This window comes from Rattus norvegicus, chromosome Y (assembly GCF_021556685.1).
Source record: "Rattus norvegicus strain SHRSP/BbbUtx chromosome Y, alternate assembly SHRSP_T2T, whole genome shotgun sequence".
Taxonomy (NCBI): domain Eukaryota; kingdom Metazoa; phylum Chordata; class Mammalia; order Rodentia; family Muridae; genus Rattus; species Rattus norvegicus.
In genome coordinates, this window is record NC_141555.1 from 26,697,914 (window position 1) to 26,711,084 (window position 13,171).

The 13,171-nt window shown below is 37.9% G+C and overlaps 1 pseudogene; it reads right to left on the reverse strand.

Annotated features, from left to right (window-relative positions):
* Positions 1–1,955: 1,955 nt before the first annotated feature.
* On the reverse strand, positions 1,956–2,580 carry LOC147997991 (olfactory receptor 5B2-like; annotated as a pseudogene).
* Between the last annotated feature and the right edge of the window lie 10,591 nt (positions 2,581–13,171).

Consider the following 13,171-nt stretch of genomic DNA (forward strand, 5'->3'; position numbering starts at 1 on the left):
TAGCTGATAGCTGATAACTGGAGAATATATAATTTTTGAAGATCATTTTAGGAACTATTTCTGATATCTGCAATATCAATGTTGTAGACTTTCTAATACATGTTCAAATGAATGGCTATTCAGGGAGTAAACATGCCTTAGTTACTGTTGTTTTGTCTTTTTAAAAGAAGAAATGTGAAAGGGATGGGGGTTGAGGTAAGGGACTCTGAGGGGGAAAATAGGAAGGAGGGCAGCATTTGAGACATAAAGAAATTAATAAAATGAATAAATACAAAAAATAAGCAGAAGTCAAAATATACAGAAAAATATCAGATTTAATTGATAGGAAACAATACTCTTTTTTATCGTACCCCACTCCTGAATTTTATATTACATAATCCATCTAATAACTAATTCTCAAAAATTAGATAATTGAAAAAAAACATATTACAAGTACCACAGTAGGTTGACCAAATCATAAAAGCAATGTTTGTACTACTGTACACTTTCTATATTCTATGCCCATATCCAATCCAGAAATCCATTGACATTCAATTATTACATACTGTACGTTATTCTATTCTGTGATAATTCATTACTATTTTTATCTTCTATGACCAGACCTTTGAAGAGAAATAATTACTTTGGTAGAATGTCTCTGATTTTGGATTTGCCTAGCGTTTTTTTCTTTTTTAGGTTGAGATTGTATGTACTTGATGCAGATACCAAAAATTGTTTCCTGCTTTTTTTGTCTCAGTTCAGCACTAGGTGGACACCTGGCATCTTAATATCGCCCCATTAGGGAGCAATGAAATTATTTTAAATTATTTTCCTTTGATAGTTAAAAAATATTTTAATGTATTTTTCTATTGGATTTCCTTTTAAAGTAATAGAAGTTTTAGAAGAATTACTTAAATACTATGAAAAGACTGTGTGTCTCTTCAAAATTTTAGGCTTTGTTTTCAGTTTCTCGGTCATTTTTTTTCCAAAACTTAGGCCTTAATGGTCCTTCCTACCTCTAAGTAGACTCAAAACAAGACTTCTGAGGAAAATATAATCAATGTCTTAATGTTTGGGTGACTCATGACTCAAACAATACTCTAGTTTTAGTATCACTGTAATTTATATTTTAAAATCTTCCATATTGTCAGCACACCAAAATGGAATTCTATTTTTCTTTCATTATACACATAAAGACCCAAGATTCTAATTTTATTTTATTGGGGAATAACAACCAGAATCTAATTTTCTAACACTAGCTGACCTTTTATATTAGTCTTCTGTCACTTGTAAACTCACTTATTTTCCTTTATAATGTGTTCATGCATGCAGATGTGTTTGTGTGTGTGTGTGTGTGTGTGTGTGTGTTTGTGTGTTTGTGTTTATCTGAAACTATGATGTTGATTTTGAGAATCACCTGGCTGAAATTCTTTTCCAACACCCTGTTAGAAATCATAAAAGGGAAGAATGATTACTCCTGTTCCAAAATCATAGGCGCTGGGTGCCCAAATCTGACATGTGGACTGACCAAATGGTACACAAAGCAGAGTCTAACAATTCACTTCCCTGAGAACTACTTAGGAGTTCCAGTCCAGTGAAATGAATTTACATGTACTGAGGAATATGGAATTGTAGCAAAATGAGCTGAGATCACTTGGAAGTATTTCTTGGAAGATCTCCAAATAGCTAAGAAAGGATACAGAGAACTTTCAAGGACCCTGAGACATTAGCATGTGGTTTAAACTCTGCCCAGATCAAAATATTTAAGTACTGGACTAATCTACTAAACTTATTTAATAGTAATCGTACGTTACCACTGTTTACAATTAAGAATGGTGGTGAATGTAGAGAACACTCTAAAACAAAGTTATGTTTCTAAAAGTTTGTTTCAAGACAGCCAGAAAGAGCACAGTGGTTTTGTTTTCTTTCTTTCACAGACTATGCACCTTTTTGAAAAAGCACTTTGTGATCCTCAATTACCTATTTGTTATCACAACTTTCTTCAGACCCAGAGTTTTTCTCAATGCAGCCTTGACTTCTTGTTTATTTAGGCTTTAGATGATGGTGTTCAGCATGAATGTCACTGCTGTATAGACCAAGAGATTATCAACTCCTGATGGGTGATTAGATTTGGGCCTCAAGTAGTTTTGTCCCAAACCTACAGGGCATCCCATTCTCCATGAAATAATTGCCAAATGGACACACAGATCACGACTCATTTGGGTTGCATAGTGAAGCTGGGCCATACGCTGGGCAAAGGCATGGGTGCCAATATGCATCACTCAGTTATACCAAAAAGTGTGAAGAAAAACATCTGTGTGGTACATCCCTCCTGAGAGAGTCGTAAGTACAAGGCTCTCCACACCTTAGGTGTGACAAAGCCCATGTAACCAATTTCCAGGATACATAAGTTCACCAGAAAGAAGTACATGGGGGTGTGTAGAGATGGACTGGTGAAGATAGCTAAGGCAATGAGAGAAGAATGTGGGTGAACAGAAGGAAGCATTCTCCAGGGACCTCAGAGAACTTGGCATTTGCAAAGCATTTGACAGTCAAGCCCTTCTCCTGCCACAAAGAGCAATTGACATAATTGACACTCATCTCCAGAAACACAGAACAGTAAGCAATTTTTAGGATTATTGTAGATGAGAGATATTAATTTTTTAGTATTTTAAAGCCTCAGTTACTTCAGAGTCAAAGTCAGTCTGCAGTTACAAAAATCAAAGCTTAGAAAAGATTTTTTTCTCACATAATTTCATATCTTATACTTTCTCTCTTAACACCAGGGAATTTTTCAAAGTGTGCTAAGCATTGAGCCAAGTGTCCAAATATTTACAAAAGAATTTGGAAACATGTAGTCCTGGACTAATGATGCTCAGGCGGAAGATTTACCTTCGGTTTAAGTTCAGTTTCACAGGCTGTATAAGCTATCATTCAAATGAAGGAAAAGAAAACCTTGAGTGTATCTCGATTTTTACACATTCTTATCATTAACTAGTTATCAATGTTATACAGAAAAACTGATCCACCCACTCATCTCTATGCTTTCCTGATGCCACAGGTATAGTCTCTCCAACCACCCTGTGTGTGTGTGTGTGTGTGTGTGTGTGTGTGTGTGTGTGTGTGTGTTTGTGTGTGTGTGTGTGTGTGTTGGGCCCAGATTTTTCTCTGTTTGCCATTATGAATATTCAAACCCACACAATAAAGTTATCATTTCCTCAAGACTCATCATTTTTGAAGATGAATTAAAATCAAATAATCATTGGATATATAAATAATTACTGGTTTACATACATAAATTTAAAGGCAGAGAACATCTAGATGTCTGCACAATAATGATGTGGACAGAAACAAATCTTAAGAAGTGTAAAATGAGCCATGAAAGAGAAGAAGGATCAACCAAACAACACCATAATTCTTCATGATGCATCGTTCAATATGGCAGCTGTTATCTGTAACTTAATAGTTCCAGTCTCTCTTTTTTTTTTTTTGGTTCTTTTTTTTTGGAGCTGGGAACCGAACCCAGGGCCTTGTGCTTCCTAGGCAAGCGCTCTACCACTGAGCTAAATCCCCAACCCCTCCAGTCTCTTTATAGAACATGTTTTCTTAGAGAGAGTATGATTGCGTAGGCTTTAAATTACTGTTTTCTTAATATTGTTCATGATATTCTAACAATCAGACTATTGATTTAAATTTAAAAAAAGAGAAAAAAGAGGTGGTGTCTTGATATGTATTCCAGGCTAACCTGAAATTCCTAGTTCCTCTCCCTCGGTCTCTTAAATGTGGGTATTGTAAGAGCAAGACATGGTGCCTTGCTTGATAGAAATTTCTTCCTATTCTTTCATCTCAGCATCTTAAAATTCTACCAAATTGCCTGTATTTCTGTACACATAGTATCTATGCAGTTCATTCCTCTTTGCTCACTTTTGCATCAGGCAGCTGCTGTATTCTTGCTTGGTTACTTACATGGAAAACTGTTCAGTTCCAGCACAGCCTTGTCTGTTTTCAGATAACATCCTTCTCTTCTGTCTACAGTTAAACTCTGTATTTCACACTGTAACTGATAAAGTAGTTGTTAGCACTGTGGTGGTGACTACATTTCACCTTGTTCAAATTGTAGCCTTATATGGATATTGAATATGGTCTGCAAAGTTCTTATCATTATTTTTACAATACTTACCAATCCGTGAGCTCTCATGTAATGAGAATTTCCAGTGTTTAGCTTATTTTGGCTCCTTAGAGATTCTGTCGGTCCCATCCCATTATATCTTCTGAAATTCAATCTCATGTCTCTCAAGCATTGAAGATGTGTCAAACTCATTTTTCTCCCAGTTGATATCTTTTCATTTCAAATGACATAACCTTACCTGTTTTTTTGGGGTGTGTATGTCTTTGCTGAAGTTTGGCTTTTCTTGCCAAAAAATACTTTCTCCTTACAAGGGTAGAATAGGAGATACCACCTGCCTATTAGCTTCTCTCTCTATTCACTTGATATAATGGGATTTCAGAGATTTGTGAGTAGATCAGTCACATGGTTGATCCACAAATCAAACGTGAGTTTCAGTATATCCAAATTATATATACACATGTTACCTATGTTTACAAATACCATATAAGACACACACACACACACACACACATACACATGCACATGCACTCACATGTATGCCACATACACATGTGTGCCTATATATTCATGCAAAACACAGACACAGAGAAACAAAATAGAGAAAGAGCACATGGAAATTGTACATGAATTAAAATGTTAGTATAAACAAAAATGAAGGGTAACAGTATTTGTTTACATCCCATTTCACCATTAGATCACTTAAAGAAGCGACTAAGAAAAAATATATTCCCCATTGGACTGCTTCTATGTGAAATAAGTTAATTTCCCAAATCACTTAAGTTGATCTGGAGTTGAATGCTTGTGAGCTACATGAGTCAAGAGCATGTGTGCATGTCTACCAACACACATTTCAGATTTAACTTTGTGTACACTCTGTTTTGGGGAACTTCTCATCATCATACATAATTTTCATTTCTATTCAATAATTCATCACTAGATTAATTTTCTATTGGGGATAATGAAAAAGATAGCTCCCCAAACATCAACAACAAAAGAGCAAAACAATACGTACTTTCTCATGGGGGCAGGAGACATAATCACGTATACTAGCTTATTAGATCTATTACATTAGATCTGCACCCATTCATGCAAAGTTATAAAAATCTAAGTGTAGAGAACATGAGACAGACTTAAAGCTCTGACAATTATTAAGCAGTAGGTTTGTTGTACATAGTTGACCTCTCAGTGGACTTTGCTCTTGTAGAAAAATTACTGGAATGCAGAGGATTCTATTGTGATGGATTTCACACATATTTTGATGTATTGTAAATATGTCTCAATTTTCAATTAAAACAAACAAATTAACAAAAACAAATAAACAACCTTCCTACAGCTAACACAGAAAATGAATACTTTTATAATTTGAAATATTTTTAAAGAAACTTCCTTTTCTTTTTTTCTGTGTGTATAATAGGGCAACATATTTATTGTTCAGAGGCATAAAGTACAGACTACTGAGAAGCTAAGATGAAATAGTTATAAACCTGTCACATTATCAAAATATTCCATTTGCATAGCAGCATGGAAAGGTCGGTATACATTGTGACCCATTTTTTTCAATTATTTTTATTTATTTAATACTTAATAATAATTCTTTGGTTTCCGGGCAAACATCCCCCTCCCCCCTCCCCTTCCTTATGGGTGTTCCCCTACCAACCCTCCCCCCATTGCCACACTCCCCCAAACAGTCTAGTTCACAGCGGGTTCAGTCTTAGCAGGACCCAGGGCTTCCCCTTCCACTGGTGCTCTTACTAGGATATTCATTGCTACCTATGGGGTCAGAGTCCAGGGTAAGTCCATGTATAGTCTTTAGGTAGTGGCTTAGTCCCTGGAAGCTCTGGTTGCTTGACATTGTTGTACTTTTGGGGTCTTGAGCCCCTTCAAGCTCTTCCAGTTCTTTCTCTGATTCCTTCAACGGGGGTCCTATTCTCAGTTCAGGGGTTTGCTGCAGGCATTCACCTGTATTTGCTGTATTCTGGCTGTGTCTCTCAGGAGCGATGTACATCAGGCTCCTGTCGGTCTGCACTTCTTTGCTTCATCCATCTTGTCTAATTGGGTGTCTGTATATGTATGGGACACATGTGGGGCAGGCTCTGAATGGGAGTTCCTTCAGTCTCTGTTTTAATCTTTGCCTCTCCCTTCCCTGCCAATGGTATTCTTGTTCCCCTTTTAGAGGAGTGAAGCATTCACATTTTGATCATCTGTCTTGAGTTTCATTTGTTCTAGGCATCTAGGGTAATTCAAGCATTTGGGCTAATAGCCACTTATCAGTGACTGCATACCATGTATGTCTTTCTGTGATTGGGTTAGCTCACTCAGGATGATATTTTCCAGTTCCAACCATTTGCCTACGAATTTCATAAAGCCGTTGTTTTTGATAGCTGAGTAATATTCCATTGTGTAGATGTACCACATTTTCTGTATCCATTCCTCTGTTGAAGGGCATCTGGGTTCTTTCCAGCTTCTGGCTATTATAAATAAGGCTGCGATGAACATAGTAGAGCACATGTCTTTTTTATATATTGGGGCATCTTTTGGGTATATGCCGGAGAGAGGTATAGCTGGATCCTCAGGCAGTTCAATGTCCAATTTTCTGAGGAACCTCCAGGTTGATTTCCAGAATGGTTGTACCAGTCTGCAATCCCACCAACAATGGAGGAGTGTTCCTCTTTCTCTGCATCCTCGCCAGCATCTGCTGTCACCTGAGTTTTTGATCTTAGCTATTCTCACTGGTGTGAGGTGAAATCTCAGGGTTGTTTTGATTTGCATTTCCCTTATGACTAAAGATGTTGAACATTTCTTTACGTGTTTCTCAGCCATTCGGCATTCCTCAGCTGTGAATTCTTTGTTTAGCTCTGAACCCCATTTTTTAATAGGGTTATTTGTCTCCTTGTGGTCTAACTTCTTGAGTTCTTTGTATATTTTGGATATAAGGCCTCTATCTGTTGTAGGATTGGTAAAGATCTTTTCCCAATCTGTTGGTTGCCGATTTGTCCTAACCACAGTGTCCTTTGCCTTACAGAAGCTTTGCCGTTTTATGAGATCCCATTTGTCCATTCTTGATCTTAGAGCATAAGCCATTGGTGTTTTGTTCAGGAAATTTTTTCCGGTGCCCATGTGTTCCAGATGCTTCCCTAGTTTTTCTTCTATTAGTTTTAGCGTATCAGGTTTGATGTGGAGTTCGTTGATCCACTTGGACTTAAGCTTTCTACAGGGTGATAAACATGGATCAATCTGCATACTTCTACATGTTGACCTCCAGTTGAACCAGCACCATTTGCTGAAAATGCGATCTTTTTTCCATTGGATGGTTTTGGCTCCTTTGTAAAAAATCAAGTGACCATAGGTTTGTGGGTTTATTTCTGGGTCTTCAATTCTATTCCATTGGTCTATCTTTCTGTCTCTGTACCAATACCATGCAGTTTTTAATCACTATTGCTCTGTAATACTGCTTGACTTCAGGGATAGTGATTCCCCCTGAACTTCTTTTATTGTTGAGGATAGTTTTAGCTATGCTGTGTTTTTTGTTATTCCAGATGAATTTGCAAATTGTTTTGTCTAACTCTTTGAGGAATTGGATTGGTATTTTGATCGGGATTGCATTGAATCTGTAGATCGCTTTTGGCAAAATGGCCATTTTTACTATATTAATCCTGCCAATCCATGAGCATGGGAGATCTTTCCATCTTCTGAGGTTTTCTTCAATTTCTTTCTTCAGTGTCTTGAAGTTCTTATCATACAGATCTTTTACTTGCTTGGTTAAAGTCACACCGAGGTACTTTATATTATTTAGGTCTATTATGAAGGGTGTCGTTTCCCTAATTTCTTTCTCGGCTTGTTTCTCTTTTGTGTAGAGGAAGGCAACTGATTTATTTGAGTTAATTTTATACCCAGCCACTTTGCTGAAGTTGTTTATCAGCTTTAGTAGTTCTCTGGTGGAACTTTTGGGATCACTTAAATAAACTATCATATCATTTGCAGATAGTGATATTTTGACTTCTTCTTTTCTGATCTGTATCCCGTTGACCTCCTTTTGTTGTCTGATTGCTCTGGCTAGAACTTCAAGAACTATATTGAATAAGTAGGGAGAGAGGGGGCAGCCTTTTCTAGTCCCTGATTTTAGTGGGATTGCTTCAAGTTTCTCTCCATTTAGTTTAATATTAGCAACTGGTTTGCTGTATATGGCTTTTACTATGTTTAGGTATGGGCCTTGAATTCCTATTCTTTCCAGTACTTTTATCATGAAGTGGTGTTGAATTTTGTCAAATGCTTTCTCAGCATCTAATGAAATGATCATGTGGTTTTGTTCTTTCAATTTGTTTATATAATGGATCACGTTGATGGTTATCTGTATATTAAACCATCCCTGCATGCCTGGGATGAAGCCTACTTGATCATGGTGGATGATTGTTTTGATGTGCTCTTGGATTCGGTTTGCCAGAATTTTATTGAGTATTTTAGCACTGATATTCATAAGGGAAATTAGTCTGAAGTTCTCTTTCTTTGTTGGGTCTTTGTGTGGTTTCGGTATAAGAGTAATTGTGGCTTCATAGAAGGAATTCGGGAGTGATCCATCTGTTTCAATTTTGTGGATTAGTTTGGATAATATTGGTATGAGGTCTTCTATGAAGGTTTGATAGAATTCTGCACTAAAATCGTCTGGACCTGGACACTTTTTGGTTGGGAGACCTTTAATGACTGCTTCTATTTCCTTTGGAGTTATGGGGTTGTTTAACTGGTTTATCTGTTCCTGATTTAAATTCGGTACCTGGTATTTGTCTAGGAAATTGTCCATTTCCTGTAGATTTTCTAGTTTTGTTGAATATAGGCTTTTATAGTAAGATATGATGATATTTTTTTAATTTTTCTCTGAATCTGTAGGTATGTCTCCCTTTTTATTTCTAATTGTGTTAATTTGGACACACTCTATGGGTCCTCTCATTAGTCTGGCTAAGGGTTTATCTATCTTGTTGATTTTCTCAAAGAACCACCTTTTGGTTCTGTTGATTCTTTCTATGGTCTTTTTTGTTTCTACTTGGTTGATTTCAGCTGTGAGTTTGATTATTTCCTGCCTTCTACTCCTCCTGGGTGTATTTGCTTCTTTTTGCTATAGAGCTTTTAGGTGTGCTGTCAAGCTGCTGACATATGCTCTTTCCTGTTTCTTTCTGCAGGCTCACAGCGCTATGAGTTTTCCTCTTAGCATAGCTTTCATTGTGTCCCAAAAGTTTGGGTATGTTGTACCTTCATTTTCATTAAATTCCAAAACGTTTTTAATTTCTTTCTATATTTCTTCCTTGGCTACGTTATCATTGAGTAGAGCATTGTTCAATTTCCACGTATATGTGGGCATTCTTCCCTTATTGTTATTGAAGACCAGTTTTAGGCTGTGGTGGTCTGATAGCACGCATGGGATTATTTCTATCTTTCTGTACCAGTTGAGGCCCGTTTTTTGACCAACTATATGGTCAATTTTGGAGAAAGTACAATGAGGAGCTGAGAAGAAGGTATATCCTTTTGCTTTAGAATAGAATGTTCTATAAATATCCGTTAAGTCCATTAGGCTCATGACTTCTCTTAGTCTGTCTACATCTCTGTTAAATTTCTGTTTCCAAAATCTGTCCATTGATGAGAGTGGGGTGTTGAAATCTCCCACTATTACTGTGTGAGCTGCAATGTGTGTTTTGAGCTTTAGTAAGGTTTCTTTTACGTATGTAGGTGCCCTTGTATTTGAGGCATAGATATTTAGGATTGAGAGTTCATCTGTTGGATTTTTCCTTTGATGAATATGAACTGTCCTTCCTTATCTTTTTTGATGACTTTTTATTGAAAATTGATTTTATTTGATATTAGAATGGCTACTCCAGCTTGCTTCTTCTGACCATTTGCTTGGAAAGTTGTTTTCCAGCCTTTCACTCTGAGGTAGTGTCTGTCTTTGTCTCTGAGGTGTGTTTCCTGTATGCAGCAGAATGCAGGGTCCTAGTTGCATATCCAGTTTGTTAATCAATTTCTTTTTATTGGGGAGTTGAGGCCATTGATGTTGAGAGATATTAAGGAATAGTGATTATTGCTTCCTCTTATATTCATATTTGGATATGAGGTTATGTTTGTGTGCTTTCATTCTCTTTGTTTTGTTGCCAAGACGATTAGTTTCTTGCTTCTTCTAGGGTATAGCTTGCCTCCTTATGTTGGGCTTTACCATTTATTATCCTTTGTAGTGCTGGATTTGTGGAAAGATATTGTGTAAATTTGGTTTTGTCATGGAATATCTTGGTTTCTCCATCAATGTTAATTGAGAGTTTTGCAGGATACAGTAACCTGGGCTGGCACTTGTGTTCTCTTAGGGTCTGTATGACATCTGTCCAGGATCTTCTGGCTTTCATAGTTTCTGGCGAAAAGTCTGGTGTGATTCGGATAGGTCTGCCTTTATATGTTACTTGACCTTTTTCCCTTACTGCTTTTAATATTCTTTCTTTATTTTGTGTGTTTGGTGTTTTGACTATTATGTGACGGGAGGTGTTTCTTTTCTGGTCCAATCTATTTGGAGTCCCTAGGCTTCTTGTATGCCTTTGGGTATATCTTTTTTAAGTTAGGGAAGTTTTCTTCTATGATTTTGTTAAAGATATTAACTGGTCCTTTGAGCTGTGAGTCTTCACTCTCTTCTATACCTATTATCCTTAGGTTTGATCTTCTCATTGAGTCCTGGATTTCCTGTATGTTTTGGACCAGTAGCTTTTTCCGCTTTACATTATCTTTGACAGTTGAGTCAATGATTTATATGGAATCTTCTGCTCCTGAGATTCTCTCTTCCATCTCTTGTATTCTGTTGGTGAAGCTTGTATCTACAGCTGCTTGTCTCCTCTTTTGTTTTTCTATATCCAGGGTTGTTTCTATGTGTTCTTTCTTGATTTCTTCTATTTCCATTTGTAATTCCTTCAATTGTTTGATTGTGTTTTCCTGGAATTCTTTCAGGGATTTTTGTGTCTCCTCTCTAAGGTTTTCTACTTGTTTATTTATGTTTTCCTGGAATTCTTTCAGACATTTTTGTGATTCCTCTCTGTAGGCTTCTACTTGCTCTCTAAGGGAGTTCTTCACGTCTTTCTTGAAGTCCTCCAGCATCATTATCAAATATGATTTTGAAACTAGTTTTTGCTTTTCTGGTGTGTTTGGATATTCCATTTTTAGTTTGGTGGGAGAATTGGGCTCCGATGATGCCATGTAGTCTTCGTTTCTGTTGCTTGGGTTCCTGCGCTTGCCTCTCGCCATCAGATTATCTCTAGTGTTACTTTGTTCTGCTATTTCTGACAGTGGCTAGACTGTCCTATAAGCCTGTGCATCAGGAGTGCTGTAGACCTGTTTTCCTGTTTCCTTTCAGCTAGTTATGGGGACAGAGTGTTCTGCTTTCGGGCGTGTAGTTTTTCCTCTCTACACGTCTTCAGCTGTTCCTGTGGGCCTGTGTCTTGAGTTCACCAGCAGGTGACTTGCAGGGGAAAAGTTGGTCCTACATGAGGTTCCGAGGCTCAAGTGTGCTCGTGGGGTACTGCCTAAGTCCTCTCTGCGGCGGCAGCAACCGAGAAGATCTGCGCCGCTCTTTCTGGGAGCCTCCGTGCACCAGGGTTACAGATGGTGTTTGGTATTTTCCTCTGGCATCTGGATGTGCGCAGAGTGCAGTCTCTTCTGGTTTCCCAGGCGTGTCTGCCTCTCTGTAGGTTTAGCTCTCCCTCCCACAGGATTTGGGTGCAGAGAACTGAAACTTCCTTTTCATATGTAGTTTCTGTATTTGTATAGGTAGCTCTCTAGCTAGAGAGTAAGGCCTTTCCTCTGCCAGTTAAATATCCAGAAAATCACCTCAAGAACCAGAATGTTATATTTACATTTAAATTTGTGCAATAAAAATTATTCGCAGGAAATCTTGAGGCTGCAGGACAGGTTCACACATCGGCCCACCCCAGCCCACATCCCTGATGCAAGGAGAAATTGAACAGTGCTTCTGGACACTGGGATATAGGAACAGTCAGCTACCTATACCCACGGTTCTGGTCTGTACCGAGGACTGCACTGAATGGCAAAACAGTTCCCTGTATCCAAATCCCATAGGGGTGAGATTTGGACCCTCAAGAGTGTGGATTTCCTGAAAAGTCAGAGGAGAATACCCACCTTCCCACCGTACAGTCCCAAGAGTGTTTCCCACAGTCCAACTTTGGCCATGGAGGGCAAGGTCATACAGAAACAACCAGGGTCATGATCATTTGATTCCTGCCTGCAGCTAGAGCTGGACGAATGTCTCCAGGAGTGCCTACACCCATGAGAACAGAACACCTGTTCACAGGAAAGTCTAAAAGAAAACAGGAAAAAAGTTCTTCAACAGTGCTGACACAGAGGACTACAGCAGGGTCAAGTCACTCTCAGAAGCAGCATGACAAGCAAATACCAGAGACAACCCAATGAAGAGGGTCAAGCATAGAAACCTAAGAAACAAAAACCAATACTACGTGGCATCAGCAGAGCCCAGTTTTCCCACCAAAGAAAATACTGATATTTAAACACACCAGAAAAGCAAGATTTAGATTTAAAATCACAGTCATTGATAATGATGGAGGACTTTGAGAGAAACCTAAAGAATTCCCTTAGAAAAATGCAGGAAAACACAAGTGAACAAGTAGAAGCCCTTCGAGAGGAAACACAAACATCCATGAAAGAATTACAGGAAACATGACCAAACAAGTAGACGACTTGAAAATAGAAATAGAAATAATAAAGAAAGCAAAAAGTTGACAAAGAAGGAGAGAGAAAAACCAAGGAATAGACAAGGAGCTGTAGATACAAGAATCACCAACAGAAGGCAAGAGATAGAAGAGAGAATCTCAGGGATAGGAGATTCCATAGAAATCATCGACACAACTGATGAAGATAATGGAAAACAAAAAGTTCCTGGCCCAAAACATACAGGAAATCCAGGACAAAATGAAAAGTTCAAACCTGAGGCTAATAGGTATAGAAGAAGAGATGACTCCCAACTTAAAGGGCCAGTAAATATCTTCAACAACATTAAAAAAGAAAACTTCC